The 20681-nt window shown below is 40.8% G+C and overlaps 1 protein-coding gene and 1 long non-coding RNA gene across 6 annotated transcripts in view; one reads left to right on the top strand and one right to left on the bottom strand.

The window, feature by feature from the left end:
• LOC120046552 (bifunctional heparan sulfate N-deacetylase/N-sulfotransferase 2-like) overlaps nt 1–20681 on the bottom strand; it is a 213384-nt gene that overhangs the window by 43621 nt on the left and 149082 nt on the right. The gene's annotated exons all lie outside the window — the stretch shown is intronic.
• Nucleotides 16673–18522, top strand: LOC120046555. The gene is made up of 3 exons (XR_005476820.1): nt 16673–17779; nt 18163–18201; nt 18314–18522. It is a non-coding gene; the product is annotated as an uncharacterized LOC120046555 (long non-coding RNA).

Here is a 20681-nt window from a genome sequence, read left to right as displayed (position 1 = left end):
CAATGGCTACAGGCTTAACAGCAGCCAGCATAGCTCTGTGACGGTTGGGACTGTCGCTGCTCTGCTCTCTCAATTGGCCGAACATCTCAGGCTGCTTCCCACGCAATCCCTCTCTGTTCACTTACTACTGTATCCTCCCCTCTGACCACTTCTCTTCGGCTGATTCCATTCACTCTGTCTGCCTCAATGTTTTATCCTGCTTTTAAAACACATGGAACAGGCCTTGGGGATGGAGGCTTGGAGATTGACTCCTGATCTAGTAAACGGCCGGAGAGTACAAGTGAGACAGCATATTACAGAACTGAGAACTCCATAACACAGACTCCGGGTAGACATTCCCCTTAGGCACACAGACCTATGATCAGTTTACCCCCCACACACACAAAAGGCAAAGATGACCTTAGATCAGTGTCTAGGGGTCCACGGCTGCCTGTGGGAGTGTACCAGTTCATGACAGCTCATGGGCGCTGGATATACAAAAAGACAGACATATAGGCATATCCTGAGCACCATGGAACATCGGCCTTCTATAGCTTGCTAGCTACCGCTATACCGGATTACAATACACTGCTGATTTGTGTGCGTAGGCCTGTACTGCTAGTGCTGCTATTATTGCTATTATTAAATCCAAACTATAACAGACAACCCTGAGAAATGGCTTATCTGCAGAGATTAATCACACAGAGAATTCAACTGATTGTTATTTGTGCAGTAATGACAGACTGCTAAATAAATTGGCAATTTAAACCAAAGCCACACAAAAAAAACAAGGCCAAATTCCTCAGGTGGAGGCGAACGACTGGGTATCTACAGACTCAGGGACAAAGTACAGGCTCGTATAGACAGAGATTGAAAAAACACATTAATAATGTCTTATGCAATCTCCTAACTACCGAAAGACACACATACAAAATGGTAGTCGGAGAGCCGCAGTTTTTGCGTCTGTTGTTGACGGACACAAAAACTGTCTGAATTAGGCTTGGGCGGTATGCCGTATACCAGGGTAGTTGCAAGTAGCCAACGGATGGATTTTTAATACCATCAATACCGTTAAAAAAATTACTTTTAAGTTTTCAATAAATTATAATAGTATTAGTAGTAGTAGTTGATGCCAATCGCACCGGTTTGTGTCAAGAACTACAAGCTCCTGGGGTTTTCCACACTCAACAGTTTCCTGTGTATCAAGAATGGTCCACCATCCAACATGTGCCAGCATCCCTGTGGAACGCTTTCTTACCCATGTAGAGTCCATGCCCTGACAAATTAAGGCTGTCCTGAGGGCAAAAAGGGGGGTGCAACTCAATATTAGGAAGGTGTTAATGTTTTGTACACTCAGTGTACATTAGTGCCGCACATTCGGCAAAAAATTGCTTAATTTTCATCAGGTGACAACAGAAGTGCAACGGAATTTGGCTGGCAGCCACACAAGTAAATTAGCTTACAATGAAAAAACAAGGTATTTTTTCCAAAAAAGATGCATGGCCTTTATATTTCTAATGTTTACCGTAGAACTAATGAGGCCAACTATATTTCTTAATGTTTACTTTAAAGTTAATCTTGCATTTTAATGGCAAAAGTAGGCTACAATGAGAAAAGTACCGGAGAAAACTAGCTACACATCAGCCAGAGCGCTGTCTACTGATAGAATGCCCATTCATGAATTCTCAGAGTAGAGAAGTGCAACTGAAGCACAAAATTAGCCTGATGCCAAGCAGAAATTACAATAGGAATCATTTTAGATCTGCATTTACAAAATGCAGCAAGATATTTCTTATATCGTTTTATATATTTATTTTTTGTGTGAAAAAAGCACAATTCTGCATTAACGTGATCCCTAAGTTTAACTTGGTTGTTATGCAAGTAAGTGGCTGAATTGATAAGGGGCATCATTTAGTGTTAGCTTTGCCCTAGCGACTCCAGACTCCACACAGACACAGCATGTACACATGCTGCTCCAGAGCCAGTACAGTTCTTCCTTCAGACAAGCATGAGTCAAAACTTTGCACAATGTCTCTCGTTCACTATCGCTTGTAAATGTCCAAACTCACCAAACATAACATTTGGTAACTTCTACCTACAGTGCATTCAGAAAGTATTCAGACCCCTTACATTATTCCACATTTTGTTAGGTCACAGCCTTATTCTAAAATTGATTTAAAAAAAAAAGAAAAACTCATCAATCTACACACAATAACTCATAACGACAAAGCAAAAACATTTTTTACAGAAGAATTCAGACCTTTTACTCAGTACTTTGTTGAAGCACCTTTTGCAGCGATTATAGCTTTGAGTATACTTGGGTATGACGCTACAGGCTTGGCACACCTGCATCTGGGGACTTTCTCCCATTCTTCTCTGCAGATCCTCTCAAGCTCTGTCAGGTTGGATGGGGAGCATCCAGAGATGTTCGATCGGGTTCAAGTCCGGGCTCTGGCTGGGCCACTCAAGGACATTCAGAGACTTGTCCCGAAGCCACTCCTGCCATTGTCTTGGCTGTGTGCTTAGGGTCGTTGTCCTGTTGGAAGGTGAACCTTCACTCCAGTCGGAGGTCCTGAGCGCTCTGGAGCAGGTTTTCATCAAGGATCTCTCTGTACTTTGCGCGGTTCCTCTTTGCCTCGATCCTGACTAGTCTCCCAGTCCCTGGCGCTGAAAAACATCCCCACAGCATGATGCTGCCAGCATGGTGCCAGGGATGGTGCCAGGTTTCCTCCAGACGTGACGCTTGGCATTCAGGCCAGAGAGTTGAATGTTGGTTTCATTAGACCAGAGAATATTGTTTCTCACGGTCTGAGAGTCTCCAAGCGTAATGTCATCAAATCAAATCAAATGTATTTATATAGCCCTTCGTACATCAGCTGATATCTCAAAGTGCTGTACAGAAACCCAGCATAAAACCCCAAACAGCAAGCAATGCAGGTGTAGAAGCACATGTCATGTGCATTTTACTGAGGAGTGGCTTCCGTCTGGCCACTCTACAATAAAGGCTCGATTGGTGGAATGCTGCAGAGATGGTTGTCCTTCGGGAAGGTTCTCCCATCTCCACATAGGAACTCTGGAGCTCTGTTATATTGACCATTGGGTTCTTGGCCACCTCCCTGACCAAGGCCCTTCTCCCCCGATTGCTCAGTTTGGCCGGGCGGCCAGCTCTAGGAAGTCTTCGTGGTTCCAAACTTCTTCCATTTAAGAATGATGGAAGCCACTGTGCTCTTGCGGACCTTCAATGTTGCAGAAACTGTTCCGTACCCTTCCCCAGATCTGTGCCTCAACACAATCCTGTCTCGGACCTCTACGGACAATTCTTTCAACCTTATGGCTTGGTTTTTGTACTGTCAACTGTGGGACCTTATGAAGACAGGTGTGTGCCTTTTCAAATGATGTCCGATCAATTGAATTTACCACAGGTGGACTCCATTCAAGTTGTAGAAACATCTCAAGGATTATCAACAGAAACAGGATGCACCTGAGCTCAATTTCGAGTCTCATAGCAAAGGGTCTGAATACTTATGTAAATAAGGTATTTCTGTTCTAAAAAATATATACAGTGAGGGAAAAAAGTATTTGATCCCCTGCTGATTTTGTACGTTTGCCCACTGACAAAGAAATGATCAGTCTATCATTTTAATAGTAGGTTTATTTGAACAGTGAGAGACAGAATAACAACAACAAAATCCAGAACAAATACTTTTTTCCCTCACTGTACATTTGCTAAAAAGTCAAAAAACATGTTTTCTGCTTTGTCATTATTGGGTATTGTGTATAGATTGATAAATATGCTTGTCAGTATATTTAGCTACCAGCCTAAACGGAAATTCGCTATTACTTCTGGCAATAGAAGCCCAATGTTTTTTTCTTGCGTTTTTTTGGGCGCCCCACGTGTGTATGAAGCCGGTAATAGCGTAAATCCTGGAATGAGAGAAGGACGGTATGACAATGTGAAAATCTGGATACCACCCAACTCTAGTTTGAATGCTTCTGAAAGACAGAAAGCGAGAAAAAGGAGAGTAGTAAGGCAAGAAGGCGCTACTGTAGAGGACAGTATCTAGGGGGGCTCTTGTGGGCTGAGATAGTCCTCGAAAACCTTACAGATTGATCACCTCTTGCTCCTGTCACTGCTCAGAGAGGTGGTTGGGAGATTTTTAATTGGCCGGCAGTCGCCCACTGCTTCCTAAAGCCCAGTGCTGTCAGAGGTGCACAAAGAAAATAGACCATCTACACCCTCTCTGTCCAGTCAAGTAGTGCTGAACGATAGTGATGCACAGATTGACTCATAACTCGCAGTCCCCACGATTATATACGGGGTCATGAAAAATTGTGTGGATGAAGGGCAGGTGGCTGGCGGGCAGGTTGAATAAATAGAAAATGAATCAAAAAATCCAGAAATGTATAATTATTGTGGAACTAAGCTACAGTTGAAGTCGGAAGTTTACATACATTTAGGTTTGCAACTGCACATGGGGACAAAGATGATACTTTTTGGAGAAATGTCCTCTGGTCTGATGAAACAAAAATAGAACTGTTTGGCCATAATGACCCTCGTTATGTTAGGAGGAAAATGGGGGATGCTTGCAGCTGAAGAACACCATCCCAACCGTGAAGCATGGGGGTGGCAGCATCATGTTGTGGGGGTGCTTTGCTGCAGGAGGGACTGGTGCACTTCACAAAATAGATGGCATCATGAGGTAGGAAAATTATGTGGATATATTGAAGCAACATCTCAAGACATCAGTCTGGAAGTTAAAGCTTGGTCGCAAATGGGTCTTCCAAATGGACAATGACCCCAAGCATACTTCCAAAGTTGTGGCAAAATAGCTTAAGGACAGCAAAGTCAAGGTATTGGAGTGGCCATCACAAAGCCCTGACCTCAATCCTATAGAAAATGTGTGGGCAGAACTGAAAAAGCGTGTGCGAGCAGGCAATTTTACCCCACGTATTGTGGGAAGCCTGTGGAAGGCTACCCGAAACGTTTGACCCAAGTTAAACAATTTAAAGGCAATGCTACCAACTACTAATTGAGTGTATGTAAACTTCTGACCCACTGGGAATGTGATGAAAGAAATAAAAGCTGAAATAGATATTTCTCTCTACTATTATTCATGATATTTAGGCTATCTGGCATTATAAGCTGTAAGGCCTGACTGTATGCGCACCAAATAGCCTACACGCCAATCGTCAAATGCTTTTGGGAACGGGCAGAAATAGTTCATGTCGATCCACTGAGGCAAAAGGGACAATTCAATAAGAGAAAAGCTGTGAAATGGAGAGTTGAAAATAAAGAGAAGGGGGGACCAGGAAAATAATGTTTGGGAAAGATTTGGTGAAGTGGTAAAAAAGGATGATAGCAGTGCTAGCTATGTCATATGTGATGATTGTGAGGAGCTATACAAATTCGACAGTCACAAGACGGGAACTTCAAATAGGCCTATGTTACGTCAAGGGAACTGTAGCCTACGGTTCAGATGGGTTAAATGGAAACTGAAATCTGGACACCGACCATGGTCACAGGAAGTAGGGGTGCTGCAGCACACCCTGAAAAATGGGAATAAAAACAAAACAAACAACAAAAAATATATATATATGTGCATTGGGCCTTTACTAGTATTAACGGACCGATATAGACGTCTCTAGCACGGGCAAAACATTTTTCTCAGCATCTCCGCTTTGCAAAAAAGGTAGTTATATAATTAAGAACAGTCTCTTGCAGGATTCAATAGTTGCAATTGTAAGAGTTGTTGCCCTGTCCCTTTCTCTGTGATTGTCATTATAATGGAATCCAGAAAGATCAAAAACCCTGTCCTCAAACATTTACATAAAAAGGTCATAAGTTATGGGCAAAGACACAAAACATCCATATGAAATTAAATATTGTTCTTGGAAAACAACCACTTTTTGTCCAGTATTAATTTACCATCCTTACAAACCACTTAATGTAAATGTACAGCACTGTATTGTACAAAGGCTGGTCATCTAGGTTTGTACCTGTAGACTTTCCATCAACATGAAGGAAAACAATGACCAATAAAGTTATTGAGTACATTGCAATGGTGAAAGAAGTACCCAATTGTAATACTTGAGTAAAAGTAAAGATAGCTTAATAGAAAATTGTTCCAGTAAAAGTCACCCAGTAAAATTCTACTCAAGTAGAAGTCTAAAAGTATTTGTTTTTTTATTTTGATACTTAAGTATCAAAAGACCAGCACACAGCTCGGACACCCATGCATACCCCACAAGACATGCCACCAGTCTCTTCACAGTCTCCAAGTCCAGAACAGACTATGGGAGCCGCACAGTACTACATAGAGCCATGACTACCTGGAACTCTATTTCACATCAGGTAACTGATACAAGCAGTAGAATCAGATTGAAAAAACTGATAAAAATACACCTTATGGAACAGTGGGGACTGTGAAGCAACACAAACATAGGCACAGACACATGCATACAACACACACGATAACATACGCACCATAAACACACGTACACATGGATTTTGTGCTGTAGATATGTGGTAGTGGAGTAAGGGCCTGAGGGCTGTGAAATCGGTTAATGAATGTACTGTAATGCTTTTAAAATTATATAACTGCCTTAATTTTGCCGGACCCCAGGAAGAGTAGCTGCTGCCCTGGGGGGATCCTAATGGGGATCAATAATAAATACAAATACAAATGTAATAGTGAAAATATACTTAAGTATCAAAAGTACAAGTACAAATCCTTTCAAATTCCATAAAAAATGTAAACGAGTACTTTTGGGTGTCAAGGAAAAAGTATGGAGTAAAAGGTACATCATTTTCTTGAGGAATGTAGTGAAGTAAAAGTAGTCAAAAACATAAATAGTAAAGATAACCAAAAAAACTACTTAAGTAATACTTTCAAGTATGTTTTACTTAAGTACTTTACACCACTGGTACATTGAGACATCAAGTGATTTGTGATGTTGCTCAGTTTGTAGAGCACGGCGCTTGCAATGCTAGGGTTGTAGGTTTGATTCCCACAGGGGAAGTACGAAGAAGTATGAAAATGTTTGCACTCACTACTGTAAGTTGCTCTGGATAAGAGCGTCTACTAAAATGGAAGGAATGAACAGACCATTTCCGTTTTCACATAGACATAAGTAGCATTTGCAAAGTATTTCAAGAAACTGGAAAACATATCAAGCAAGTATTTTTATATTCCTCAAGTATTTATCAGATTAACTGTTTTGTACATCTGTTTTGTACAGATTATTAGACTTGAATTACAAATGCTGGTAAACACTCAAATACATTTAGTTTACATTTCGTCCCAAAAATAGGGCACTGGGCCTTTACAAGTCCTGTATTAGCGGACCGATATAAACATTTCCAGTGCAGGCATTTTTTTTTTTCTGCCGTGGTTGGTGGCGGAGATCCAGAGGAAAAGTGAGAAGAACGAGTCGGGACGCGAGACGTGCCTTCCAGGCCAGGGAAGTTCAGCTGGTGCTCATGCCGCCATTCATCCGATGTGTCCCTGCCAACAATGTCGCCAACTCGTCCATCTTCATCTTCGAGCATAAAGCACAGTTCATCTCACGTTTTATCCACAACAGTAATGACCTCACATGTTTCGACTACCTTATCTGGATCCAGCCCGACAACCCGGAGTCGGAGATGGCATGCCATGCCTTCAGGGCAAACAACCCCAACCAGGTATGTTGTTATACATAGCGGCAGGAAGTAGGGTTGCTGAGGGTGCTGCAGCACCCCCTTATAAAACTAAAAGAAGAATTTTAACAAAATAATAATTCAGCACCCCCACTCCTAAACATTTCCCCACGTCCATGTAGGTATATAACCTCTCACATAGCCTTCATTTTAACTCATGCAAAATTAAGAATTTCTTGCAGTGAAATGACACACCAAATGTACATTTTGATTTGGGAACAGGAGTGGAGAAATATGATTATTCTTTCTTTCACCATCTTGAGAGAATGTGAATATGCAGTTAGGGACGTCTGTAGAGGTGCTATCTTTATCAGCATCATAAAAGCTGACAATATTTCAACCACAAAGAATATGCATCCAAGCCGAATGGAAATATTATCAGAAACAATTTTGGGTCATTTTCACAGCTTTCTATTTCCTTACAACCGGTCAAACTGATGTCATGCGGAAATTTTGCGCAGAAAATATTTCCTTCATTTATTTTGTAATTGCATTTTCTCCCCGGTGCCTAAACGTCTTTGATCCGCGAAAGAAGCAGAGATGACACTAGATTGAAGCATTCATCCTATCGATTTATGACATTCTGGTGAGCACAGGTTTATTTCAAATTCTAGGGCAGCATATAATGACAGAAGAGAAGCTGCATGAATCTAATTATAGACAGTTGACTAACAAATCGAGAGCTTGGGACTATAAAGGTTCTATCTGTAAAAAGATGAATCTGAGATAATTGGCTTTAGAGTTCCGAACCCTCATTGGTTTGAATTAGAGGTCGACTGATTAATTGGAATGGCCGAATAATTAGGCCCGATTTCAAGTTTCCATAACAATCGGTAATCGTCATTTTTGGACAACGATTATGGCCGATTACATTGCACTCCACGAGGAGACTGCGTGGCAGGCTGACTACCTGTTATGCGAGTGCAGCAAGGAGCCAAGGTAAGGTGCTAGCTAGCATTAAACTTATCTTATAAAAAACAATCAATCTTAACATAATCACTAGTTAACTACACATGGTTGATGATATTACTAGTTCATCTAGCTTGTCATGCGTTGCATATAATCGAAGCGGTGCCTGTTAATTTATCATTGAATCACAGCCTACTTCGCCAAACGGGTGATTTAACAAGCGCATTCGTGAAAAAAGCACTGTCATTGCACCAATGTGTACCTAACCATAAACATCAACGCCTTTCTTAAAATCAATACACAAATATATTTTTCTAAACCTGCATATTTAGTTAATATTGCCTGCTAACATGAATTTATTTTAACTAGGAAAAATGTGTTACTTCTCTTGCATTTTGTGCAACAGAGTCAGGGTATATGCAGTGGTTTGGGAAGCCTGGCTCCTTGCAAACTGTGTGAAGACCATTTCTTCCTAACAAAGACAGCCAACTTCGCCAAACGGGAGATGATTTAACAAAAGCGCATTTGCGAAAAAAGCACAATCGTTGCACTAATGTACCTAACCATAAACATCAATGCCTTTCTTAAAATCAATACACGGAAGTATATTTATTTAAACCTGCATATTTAGTTAAAAGAAATTCATGTTAGCAGGCATTATTAACTAGGCAAATTGTGTCACTTCTCTTGCGTTCATTGCACGCAGAGTCAGGGTATATGCAACAGTTTGGGCCGCCTGGCTCGTTGCGAACTAATTTGCCAGAATTTTACATAATTATGACATAACATTTAAGGTTGTGCAATGTAACAGCAATATTTAGACTTATGGATGCCACCCGTTAGATAAAATACGGAACGGTTCCGTATTTCACTGAAAGAATAAACTTTTTTTTTTGAAATTATAGTTTCCGGATTTGACCATATTAATGACCTAACGCTCGTTTTTCTGTGTGTTATTATAATGAAGTCTGATTTGATAGCACAGTTTGACTGAGCGGTGGTAGCCAGCAGCAGGCTCGTAAGCATTCATTCAAACAGCACGTTCCTGCGTTTGCCAGCAGCTCTTCGCAATGCTTCAAGCATTGCGCTGTTTATGACTTCAAGCCTATCAACTCATGAGATTAGGCTGGCAATACTAAAGTACCTATTAGAACATCCAATAGTCAAAGGTATATGAAATACAAATGGTATAGAGAGAAATAGTCCTATAATAACTACAACCTAAAACTTCTTACCTGGGAATATTGAAGACTCATGTTAAATGGAACCACCAGCTTTCATATGTTCTCATGTTCTGAGCAAGGAACTTAACTTCTTATGGGCAGGTGGGACGGTAGCGTCCCACCTGGCCAACATCAGGTGAAAATGCAGAGCGCGAAATTCAAACTACAGAATTAGAAATATTTAACTTTCATAAAATCACAAGTGTAATACATCAAAATAAAGCTTAACTTCTTGTTAATCTAGCCACTGTGTTAGATTTCAAAAAGGCTTTACGGCGCAAGTACACCATGCAATTATCTGAGGACAGCGCCCCGCATACATAAGCATGAAAAACATATTTCAACCAGGTAGGTGCGACACGAAAGTCAGAAATAGCGACATAATAAATGCCTTACCTTTGATGATCTTCTTCTGTTGGCACTCCAAAAGGTCCCAGTTACATCACAAATGGTCCTTTTGTTCGATAATGTCCTTTATATCCATAAAAACTCAGTTTAGCTGGCGTGCTTCAGTCAATAATCCACCCAGTTTCCCTCCATCAAAATGCATACAAAATGAATCCCAAACTAATAACTAGTTACTAATAAACTTTTCCAAACAAGTCAAACAACGTTTATAATTCAACCTTAGGTACCCTAATACGTAAATAAACGATCAAATTTAAGACAGAGAATCGTTATTGTCTTTACCGGAGAAAAATACCAAAAGAACGCGCTCTCTTCCACGCGCTTGGAAACACTACAGCCAAAAGGTGGGAGCCACCTACAAAAACTACAATTTCTGGCTCATTTTTCCAAAAACCAGCATGAAACTCTTTCTATAGACTGTTGACATCTAGTGGAAGCCCTAGGAACTGCAATCTGCGAGGATTTCGCCTTATAATAAAAGTGACAGCCATTGAAAACAGTGGGTAGGCTGAAATATAATTTTTTGGGATGGTTTGACCTCGGGGTTTCGCCTGCTATATCAGTTCTGTTATACCCACAGACATAATTTTAACAGTTTTAGAAACTTTAGAGTTTTTTCTATCCAAATCTACCTATTATATGCATATCCTAGCTTCTGGGCCTGAGTAACAGGCAGTTTACTTTGGGCACGCTTTTCATCCGGACGTGAAAATACTGCCCCCTACCCAAGAGAGGTTAAACGTTGCCACATACATGCCACATATTGCACTTTTACTTTCTTCTCCAACACTTTGTTTTTGCATTATTGAAACCAAATTGAACATGTTTCATTATATATTTGAGACTAAATAGATTTTATTGATGTATCATATTAAGTAAAAATAAGTGTTCATTGTTCATTCAGTATTGTTGTAATTGTCATTATTACAAATATATATATATATTTTTTTAAATCGGCCGTTTAATCGGTATCGGCTTTTTTTGGTCCTCCAATAATCGGCATCGGCATTGAAAAATCATAATCGGTCGACCTCGTTTGAATAGTGCCAGCAATATTTATCTTGTATTCTTTTGAACTTACCAACATGAATTGGGGTATTGAGAGTACTATATAGAACAAGGCCATGTCAATTATAGATTTAGATCCTTATAGTCACAAACTCTCAAAATAGCCGACCAAACTATTAGAAATTATAAGCAGAAACATATCTAAAATAGGCCCCAAAAAAACCTGCATCTGTAAAAAAAAAAATGTAGCCTACAGCTCATGTCCTATATTTTTGGGTTAGAGTCGGGTGCAGGCGGGTGAACAAACAACTGAGCTGCGTGCACCACTACTGCACGATATTGGCAAAATGTCAACAACAAAAAATGTTACAAATATTTTACTTGTGATTATAGATCAAATATCATAGAAAGAGAATGATCATTCTAATTTTGTAGTTGGAATACAGTGGGCACTTGGAATACCGTTTTGTTTGACATGACAATGAATGAAAAAGTAAGAGAGGAGATGGTTGTGACACAGTAGGAACCAAAGTGTTGGTCAGTGTTTCCCAGGGGTCCTTAGATTTAAGTAAATAGGTACATTCAGACAAAGATGTTAGAATATTCTTCACTTGCACTAACAATGCTGATATACTACATCACTGGCACCGGCCTGTATTAGAGCAAAAGTTTGCTAGCAAGATTTAGCTAGCGATTAGCGTTAGGGGCCAACACATATTTTATGGGCACATTCGCAGCTTGCTAAGACCAACTATCTAGCGTTTCGCAGAGAGAAAGTTCAACAAACAAATAGTATAACAGAAAACATGTGGATTTATATTAAGATGCAAAGTGGAAAGCAGCGTCGTTCTTGTTTGGAAAAATCTGTTGACTGCATGTGGCTGTTTGGTCAATGCATGCAGAGTGAATCTCAAGCATGAGGAACTGCCTGCTTGCGTGACGGGGGGGGGGGGGGGGGCTTGATGTGTGTGATTGGTAAGTGGCTAAAATAAAAAGAACTCCGTCAACTCGAGCAATACAAATCTAAAGTGAAAAAACGGGCAATTCAGTAGACTAAGTGGTGTTTCAAAAAATATCACTGCCTCTTGCAATATGGATATTGTGCATGTCAATACGCAATTTCGATTAATCGTGCAGCCCTACAGGCAAGTGTACAGTACAGTACACCCACTCTCCTCCTATGACTCGCACCTGTAGGTGTTTGAGGTGAGAAGTGCTACCATCCCCTGCTGAATCACACTTCACGACTCACAGCCCCCTCGCCTCCTTATACCGGTCGCAATAATGGGCTGCTCTATATACCTGGTTGGTGTGTGTTTGTGTGTTTAGTATAGGGCTGACCCCATTTAGTCGACTGGTCGATTGTTTGGTCGATAGGCTGTTGGTCGACAGTTTTCTTTAGCCGAGCAGTAGCAAAAATACATTTTAAATAAATTTTAAATTAAAAAAACATGACCCCCCCCAAAAAAATGTGTGGTGTACAAGACACCTGTCTGATTTGCACTGAGTGGACTGATCCATTGGAGGCTGTGGGGTTGGCATAGTCTAAGACATGTGCTACTAAAATTGTATGGTTATATTACATAAGAACAATGGCAAAACACAAATACAAATAATTTTATAACAAATGTGCTTTCTCCCGCATTGGAAATGCGGTTGCTATCCATGGTTCTGAAACATCAGTGCACTGTTGAATTGTCGCTTTTTCATAGACCATGTTTCCATGTGCATAATAGCAAAGTTAAACATCATATTGGTTTTGAGAACAACACCGCGGCGGCGTTGCCCTTGCCTTGATGTCTAAGAAAAGTGACGAGAGAGGAAACCCAAACTTAACTAGGTCTATAATCAATAGCCTAAGTGTTAAATGTGCCTGGCTTTATAAAACATCAATATATCTACAGAAATAAGACAGATCCTGCTTCTGTAGCCTGTTAAGTGTTTATTTAATAGCCTACTGATTCCGTGAGTACCAAGCCTCACGCAACATGTCAAGTAAACGATTTCACAAATTCAGCTGTTTTTTTTTTATCTTTGCTATGCTGTAATAAAGGCTTTACACTTTTTTTCATGAGAACAGGCTCTCTGGTATTATTCAAAATTAATTTTGTGTTTAAACTGTTCCAATTTATGTTTTACTCCTTATTGTTATTATAACTATTATTATTATAATAATAAGTAATGTCATTACCATTAGTAGGCCAAAGAGCACATCCTGTTTAGTCTTAATACAGTAACTTACTTAGGCCTAAATACCTAGACTCATATAGGCTACTATATCAATCAATCATTCACACATACGAGTCATTCATGATTTGAAATGCAATCAAGCATTTTAGTTTTAAAATAAGATTAAGCGAGCCTTGTATAATTAGCTGAAACAATAAATAAACCGTTCCATTTAGGAAAATTGCATTCACAAAGGAATTCTGCATCCATTTTGCTGTCACATGTGTTGCGGTGTTCAGAGTTTGTTAGAACCAATTTATTGATGTGATTATGATATGCTATAGGTCAGGCCCTATTGTGCCCTATTCGGACGGGACTAGTTTTACTGGGGGAGGTCGGGTAATGTCATTATGTGCATGAGCACAAAACACCACATCTGTAATTTTAATCATGTCTGAATCTGCCATGTCAGTAATGTTTACATGGCAGGAGAGTAATAATTCCAGACAGAATAACCTACTGTTTTTTGGAAAACGCCAAGATCCTCTGAAAATACTAGTCCCGTGCGAATCGACATCCCTGTGTTTTGAGAGAAATGTCTGAGTTGTACAGGTGTTGCTCGCGGTTTTTGCACAAGAAAACAATAACTGGTTCGATAAATTTAACTAAGTGTTGCACATAAGCTATATATCTATGAATGGCCTAAATGGAGCCTATCAACTTTCAACGTGAATGCCTTTGTTTATATGTTTTGTGTGTATGAATTGAATATTGCCAAATGCATCTGTAAAAAATCTTGAGCTTATTTAATGCAACCCTTGCTGTTAATAGATCGCAAAGCAGCAGCATACAACTGACCAAAACGTTTGGAAATGATAAGTTAACTTACTCATCCATAGCCTTAAAATGCATCTCAAGTGCAATTGCACTGTTTAGCTCACATCTGAAGGCGGGGGCATTAAGATCGCTAAAATATGACTATGATCACACTTCATCAATTCAAATACTATGGCGACACTATAGGAGAGATGGTTTGGTATGGTTTAGAAACTTGAGAACCAAGCTCGAGTTCTGTGGGGCCCTATCACCTGAAATACTATCTTCAAACCTCCAGGCTTCCGTCATAACTGTCAAATCATTAAAAAAAAAAATTTTTTTCAAGAATTACAGGAGGCAGTTTGGAAAAAACAAATCCCGTCCGAATAGGCTCCTGGAATAAGGTACATTCTGGAGTAATAAATACATGACCAACGTTCTCTAGTAATACTAGTACGGTGCGAATAAGTCTTTGGCCATGTGCATGCGATACATACATGTGTCACGTAAAGAGAGCAAGGGTTGAGGGAATAGGGAATGTTATTCCTAAACAAATGAGGGATTTCGGTAACATAAGTTTTCGGTCAGAAATGGCTGTAATTATGTTGCAGCTTCAGAAACACAGACAGCGCGATAAGTCACTCGCTGTCTGTTATTTTAAAATGTTTTTACACAGCGCAGCTAGTCTGAGCCTGGCACAATCAAATCAATTGCTGGTCGGACTCCCTCTAGTTACTTGTGTGTCTTAATTTTTCAAACAAACAGTGTGCTTAAAGCATCAGACTAGCTCAGTGAATATAGTTGATTTGATTAAAAACACACAGGATGTGTCAATATATGGTAAAATACACGTTTAAAAATGTCGACCAATCGATTGAGCAGACGACTCTGTCGACCAATATTTTTTTTTTGTCGGGGACAGCCCTAGTGTATTAAATGTGTTTGTGTCTCTTGCCTTTTCTCTCCAATTTCTTCTCCTTGGCTTTGTTAAAGGCCCACCCACCCACCTCCCTAAACAAGACGGCTTCTTCTTCCCAATTAAAATTTATTTGGCACAAATTAAAAATTTTCCCCGGCTATCTTTTCAGTTTCTCCCTCATCATCTGTCATTAGAGGGCCTCCCTTTCTCCTTTTTCATTCCCCAGCCTCTTGCCAGCATTCTCAATTCATTCTCATCAATTCCACCGTGCACACAAAAGTCCTGGAGGACCCCACACGCACAGACCCTGGGACAGAGACACAAAAAGACAAAAAGAGGAACCCACATGCACTAAAGATGCACACACACTCACACACAAACAGAGGCTGATTCACTATGGGGCCTTTCGCTGTAAGAGTGTTTTTGTTCATCGGTTGTATGTAGCTAAGGATGAGTGATGGTGTGAGGCTGTCTGGGCATGGTGTGTGTGTGTGTGTGGAGCCAGCCTCTCTCCTCTAGCTAAAAGCCAGTGAGCAGACATACAGGCCAGGAATGTGTGTGGAGGAACATGCTTATCCTGAGGGCTGAGCAGACAGGCCACAGGAAACATCCCTTAATTAGCGCACAGAGCTGGGGGGCTGCCAGGGTTCAGGGGGCAAGGCCTTCGTCTTGGCACACACACAGTGCTCATACACAGTGCTAACACTGTGGCTGACAAAAAACACTGTGTGCACACATAGAAACACACACACACACACACACACACACACACACACACACACACACACACACACACACACACACACACACACACACACACACACACACACACACACACACACACACACACACACACACACACACACACACACACACACACAGCTTGCTGAGTGGGACCACACAGGAGAGCTGCTTTGTGCTGCTCCGCTCAGGGGGCTGCTTCAAACAGCACCGCAGAGAACTGAGCTTCAACTGGGAGAGAGACACAGGGAACTGAGCTTCAACTGGGAGAGAGACACAGGGAACTGAGCTTCAACTGGGAGAGGGACACAGAGAACTGAGCTTCAACTGGGAGAGGGACACAGAGAACTGAGCTTCAACTGGGAAAGAGACACAGAGAACTGAGCTTCAACTGGGAGAGAGACAGAGAACTGAGCTTCAACTGGGAGAGAGACACAGGGAACTGAGCTTCAACTGGGAGAGAGACACACGGAACTGAGCTTCAACTGGGAGAGAGACACACGGAACTGAGCTTCAACTGGGAGAGAGACACAGGGAACTGAGCTTCAACTGGGAGAGAGACACAGAGAACTGAGCTTCAACTGGGAGAGAGACACAGAGAACTGAGCTTCAACTGGGAGAGGGACACAGGGAACTGAGCTTCAACTGGGAAAGAGACACAGAGAACTGAGCTTCAACTGGGAGAGAGACACAGGGAACTGAGCTTCAACTGGGAGAGAGACACAGGGAACTGAGCTTCAACTGGGAGAGAGACACAGGGAACTGAGCTTCAACTGGGAGAGAGACACAGGGAACTGAGCTTCAACTGGGAGAGAGACACAGAGAACTGAGCTTCAACTGGGAGAGAGACACAGGGAACTGAGCTTCAACTGGGAGAGAGACACAGGGAACTAGACACTGCTAAATTAAAACCAACCAAGCGCCCGCCTACACACACACACGCTCGCGCGCGCCCGCCTACACGCACGCGCAGCACGCCTAAACACCCAAACACACACGCGCCCGCCTACACACCCAAACGAGTCCATGTCCACCTACACACACACGCGTGCGCCCGCCTACACACACGCGTACACGCGGTCACCTCACTCAAAACGTATTTTTTGGGAAGCTAAAACCCTGATTTGATCAAACAGTATGCCTAGGGTTGCACATTTTGGGTAATAATCATAGGACGAAACTTTCCATTGGAAATTAACAGGAATATATGGGAATTAATATTAATACCATTTAAATGTAGATGTTTTTTGCATTGGATATATTCACCATATCATACGGAGACAGAAACAAACCGTTTACCTTATCACAAGTCGACATAATTGCAAATTATGAAATCCTTCCAATATAAATTTTTACAACTATTTAGTTAAGAATTGAACTTTAATTAAATGAGTTGACTGTTCACATGGGATGATTTCACTGAACAACAAAAGGGAATATTGAATGATCCATCGCATCTCCCAAAAACGTTTTCAACATATAGTACTGTGCAAAAGTTTTAGGCAGGTGTGAAAAAATGCCGTAAAGTAAGAATGCTTTCAAAAATAAACATGATAATAGTTTATATTTATCAATTAACAAAATGCAAAGTGAGTGAACAGAAGAAAAAACTACATCAAATCAATATTTGGTGTGACCACCCTTTGCCTTCAAAACAGCATCAATTCTTCACTTGCACACAGTTTTTGAAGGAACTCGGCAGGTAGGTTGGCCCAAACATCTTGGAGAACTAACCACAGTTCTTCTGTGGATTTAGGCAGCCTCATGTGCTTCTCTCTCTGTAATCCCAGACAGACTCAATGATGTTGAGATCAGGGCTCTGTGGGGGCCATACCATCACTTCCAGGACTCCTTCATCGTCTTTACGCTGAAGATGGTTCTTAACCTCTTATGGCTCAAAAATCAGCAGTAAGTATCAGCAGTGGAAAGAGGTGGCCATTTCAAACGGCCTCGTACTCAATTCTTGCTCGTTCAATATGCATATTATTATTACCTTTGGATATAAAACACCTTCTAGTTTCTAAAACAGGTTTAATTATTTCTCTAAGTGAAACATAACTCTTTTTACAGCCCATTTTCTGTAAAAAGTGACATTTCCAAGAAGCTATGTCTCTCTTCAAGATACTCTCTATAAAAGGCCTTGGCACTTAGGACTGTACAAACACGTCACACATCTTCCCCTGGTTGTCATGCGGAAGTGAGAGAAAAAATGACTTGATTATCTCTGTCAGGGACTGAAAAGAACCTCTGAGTGATAAGTGCGCACTTTATTTTTTTTTCTGGGCGCGAAGTAGGAACTGGACTACGCTCCTGGAAAACACTCGTTATAGGTGAATATGACCTCCAGCTTCGATTTTCTTTGATACATGTCACAATCTCATCCTAAAGTATGTTTTTTGAATATACTTTAATTATATTATTGAAATTTATTCTGGACTTTAGACGTGATGCGACGCAAGAATTTTGTCAAGACGGAGAGGTTAGCACGGCATGGCCAGTGTGCCATGCTAATTCAACAGGGACATCGTTCGTTCTAGGTCCAAATGAACACGGTTCTGAACAAAGGACCCTTTGGAGAACATTCTGATGGAAAATCAACAAAGATAAGGACCCAATTTGGGATGCTTTTTCATATATCTGTCGAACTGTGCTATCGCTAGCGTTTGACTAGAATCAATGCTGCTGTGTGTTAGCTATTGTAGTAAGCTAATATAACGATATATTGTGTTTTCGCTGTAAAACACTTCAGAAATCGGAAATATTGTCTGTATTCACAAGATCTTTCTCTTTCATTAGCTATCCACCATATATTTTTCTGAAATCTTTTCTGATGTGAAATTAGTAGTTGACGTTGGTGTCTGTTTTCTCTGGCTACTGCCGTGCGATTTCTGACTGTAGCTATGATGGTGGCTAAGATGGTAGCAGTAATGTAAAACTGATTTATAGCTAAAATATTCAACTTTTTCGAACAAAACATAGATTTATTGTGTAACATGTTATAGGACTGTCATCTGAGGGAGTTTTTTCTAGGTTATTTAGGTTAGTTCTAGGTTAGTTAGGTTGGCTTTGCATGCTAGCTGCATGCTAGCTGCATGCTACCGGTGCTGTGAAAAATATCTGTCTCTCTTTTTGTATTTGGTGGTGAGCTAACATGAATATATGTGGTGTTTTCGCTGTAAAACATTTAAAGAATCTGAAATATTGTCTGTATTCACAAGATCTTTCTCTTTCATTAGCTATCCACCATATATTTCTCTGAAATGTTTTCTGATGTGTAATAAGGTAGTTGACGTTGGTGTCTGTATTTTCTCTGGCTACTCCCGTGCGATTTCTTACTGTAGCTATGATGGTAGCAGTAATGTAAAACTGATTTATAGCTAAAATATGCATTTTTTTTGAACAAAACATAGATTTATTGTGTAACATGTTATAGGACTGTCATCTGAGGTAGTTTTTTCTAGGTTATTTAGGTTGGTTTTAGGTTAGTTAGGTTGGCTTGTGCATGCTACTTCATCCTACTTGTGCTGTGAAAAATGTCTGTCCTCTTTTTTATTTGGTGGTGAGCTAACATAAATATATGTGGTGTTTTCTCTGTAAAACATTTAAAAAATCGGACATGTTGGCTGGATTGACAAGATGTTTATCTTTCAAATGCTGTATTGGACTTGTTAATGTGTGAAAGTTAAATATTTTACAAAAATAGATTTTGAATTTCGCGCCCTGCACTTGCAGTGGCTGTTGTCATATTAAGCCCGGTGTCGGGCTTGCAGCCTGAAGAAGTTAATGACTTTCGCTGTATGTTTGGGGTCGTTGTCACGCTGCAGAATAAATTTGGGGGCAATCAGATGCCTCCCTGATAGTATTGCATGGTGGATAAGTATCTGCCTGTACTTGTTAGCATTGAGGCGACCATTAATTATGACCAAATCCCAAATTCCATTTGCAGAAATGCAGCCCCAAACTTGCAAGGAACCTCCACCATGCTTTACTGCTGCCTGCAGAGACTAATTCGTGTACCGCTCTCCAGCCCTTCGGCTAACAAACTGCCTTCTGCTACAGCCAAAAATGTCACATTTTGACTCATCAGTCCAGAGCACCTGCTGCCATTTTTCTGCATCCCAGTTCCTGTGTTTTCGTGCATAGTTGAGTCGCTTGGCCTTGTTTCCACGTCGGAGGTATGGCTTTTTGGCTGCAAGTCTTCCATGAAGGCCACTTCTGAGCAGACAGACAGTAGATGGGTGTACCAGGGTCCCACTGTTGGCACTGCTGGTCATCTTCCGATTGCGATGGGAAGTAAGCATGATGTGTCTTTCATCTGCTGCAGTAAGTTTCCTTGGCCGACCACTGCATCTACGGTTCTCAACGTTGCCCGTTTCTTTGTGCTTCTTCAAAAGAGCTTGGACAGCACATCTGAAAACCCCTGTCTGCCTTAATCTGCCTGGGAGAGACCTTGCTTATGCAGTATAACTACCTTATGTCTTGTTGCTGTGCTCATTCTTGCCATGGTGTATGACATTTGACAGTAAACTGTCTTCAGCAACCTCACCTTGTTAGCAGAGTTTGGCTGCTCCTCAACCAGTTTTATTCCTCCTACACAGCTGATTCTGTTTCAGTTAATGATTGTGTTTCAACCTACATATTGTAGTGATGATCATTAGTACTTGTTTGGTATAATTGTTTAATCATACACCTGACTTTGTGCAAGTGCACCTAGAAGTATTGATGCTGTTTTGAAGGCAAAGGGTGGTCACACCAAATATGGATTTGATTTAGATTTTTCTTCTGTTCACTCACTTTGCATTCACTTTGC

Source organism: Salvelinus namaycush, chromosome 4 (genome assembly GCF_016432855.1).
Source record: "Salvelinus namaycush isolate Seneca chromosome 4, SaNama_1.0, whole genome shotgun sequence".
Taxonomy (NCBI): Eukaryota; Metazoa; Chordata; class Actinopteri; order Salmoniformes; family Salmonidae; genus Salvelinus; species Salvelinus namaycush.
The sequence above is the reverse complement of the archived record's forward strand: the minus strand, read 5'-3'. Positions and strand labels throughout refer to the sequence as shown.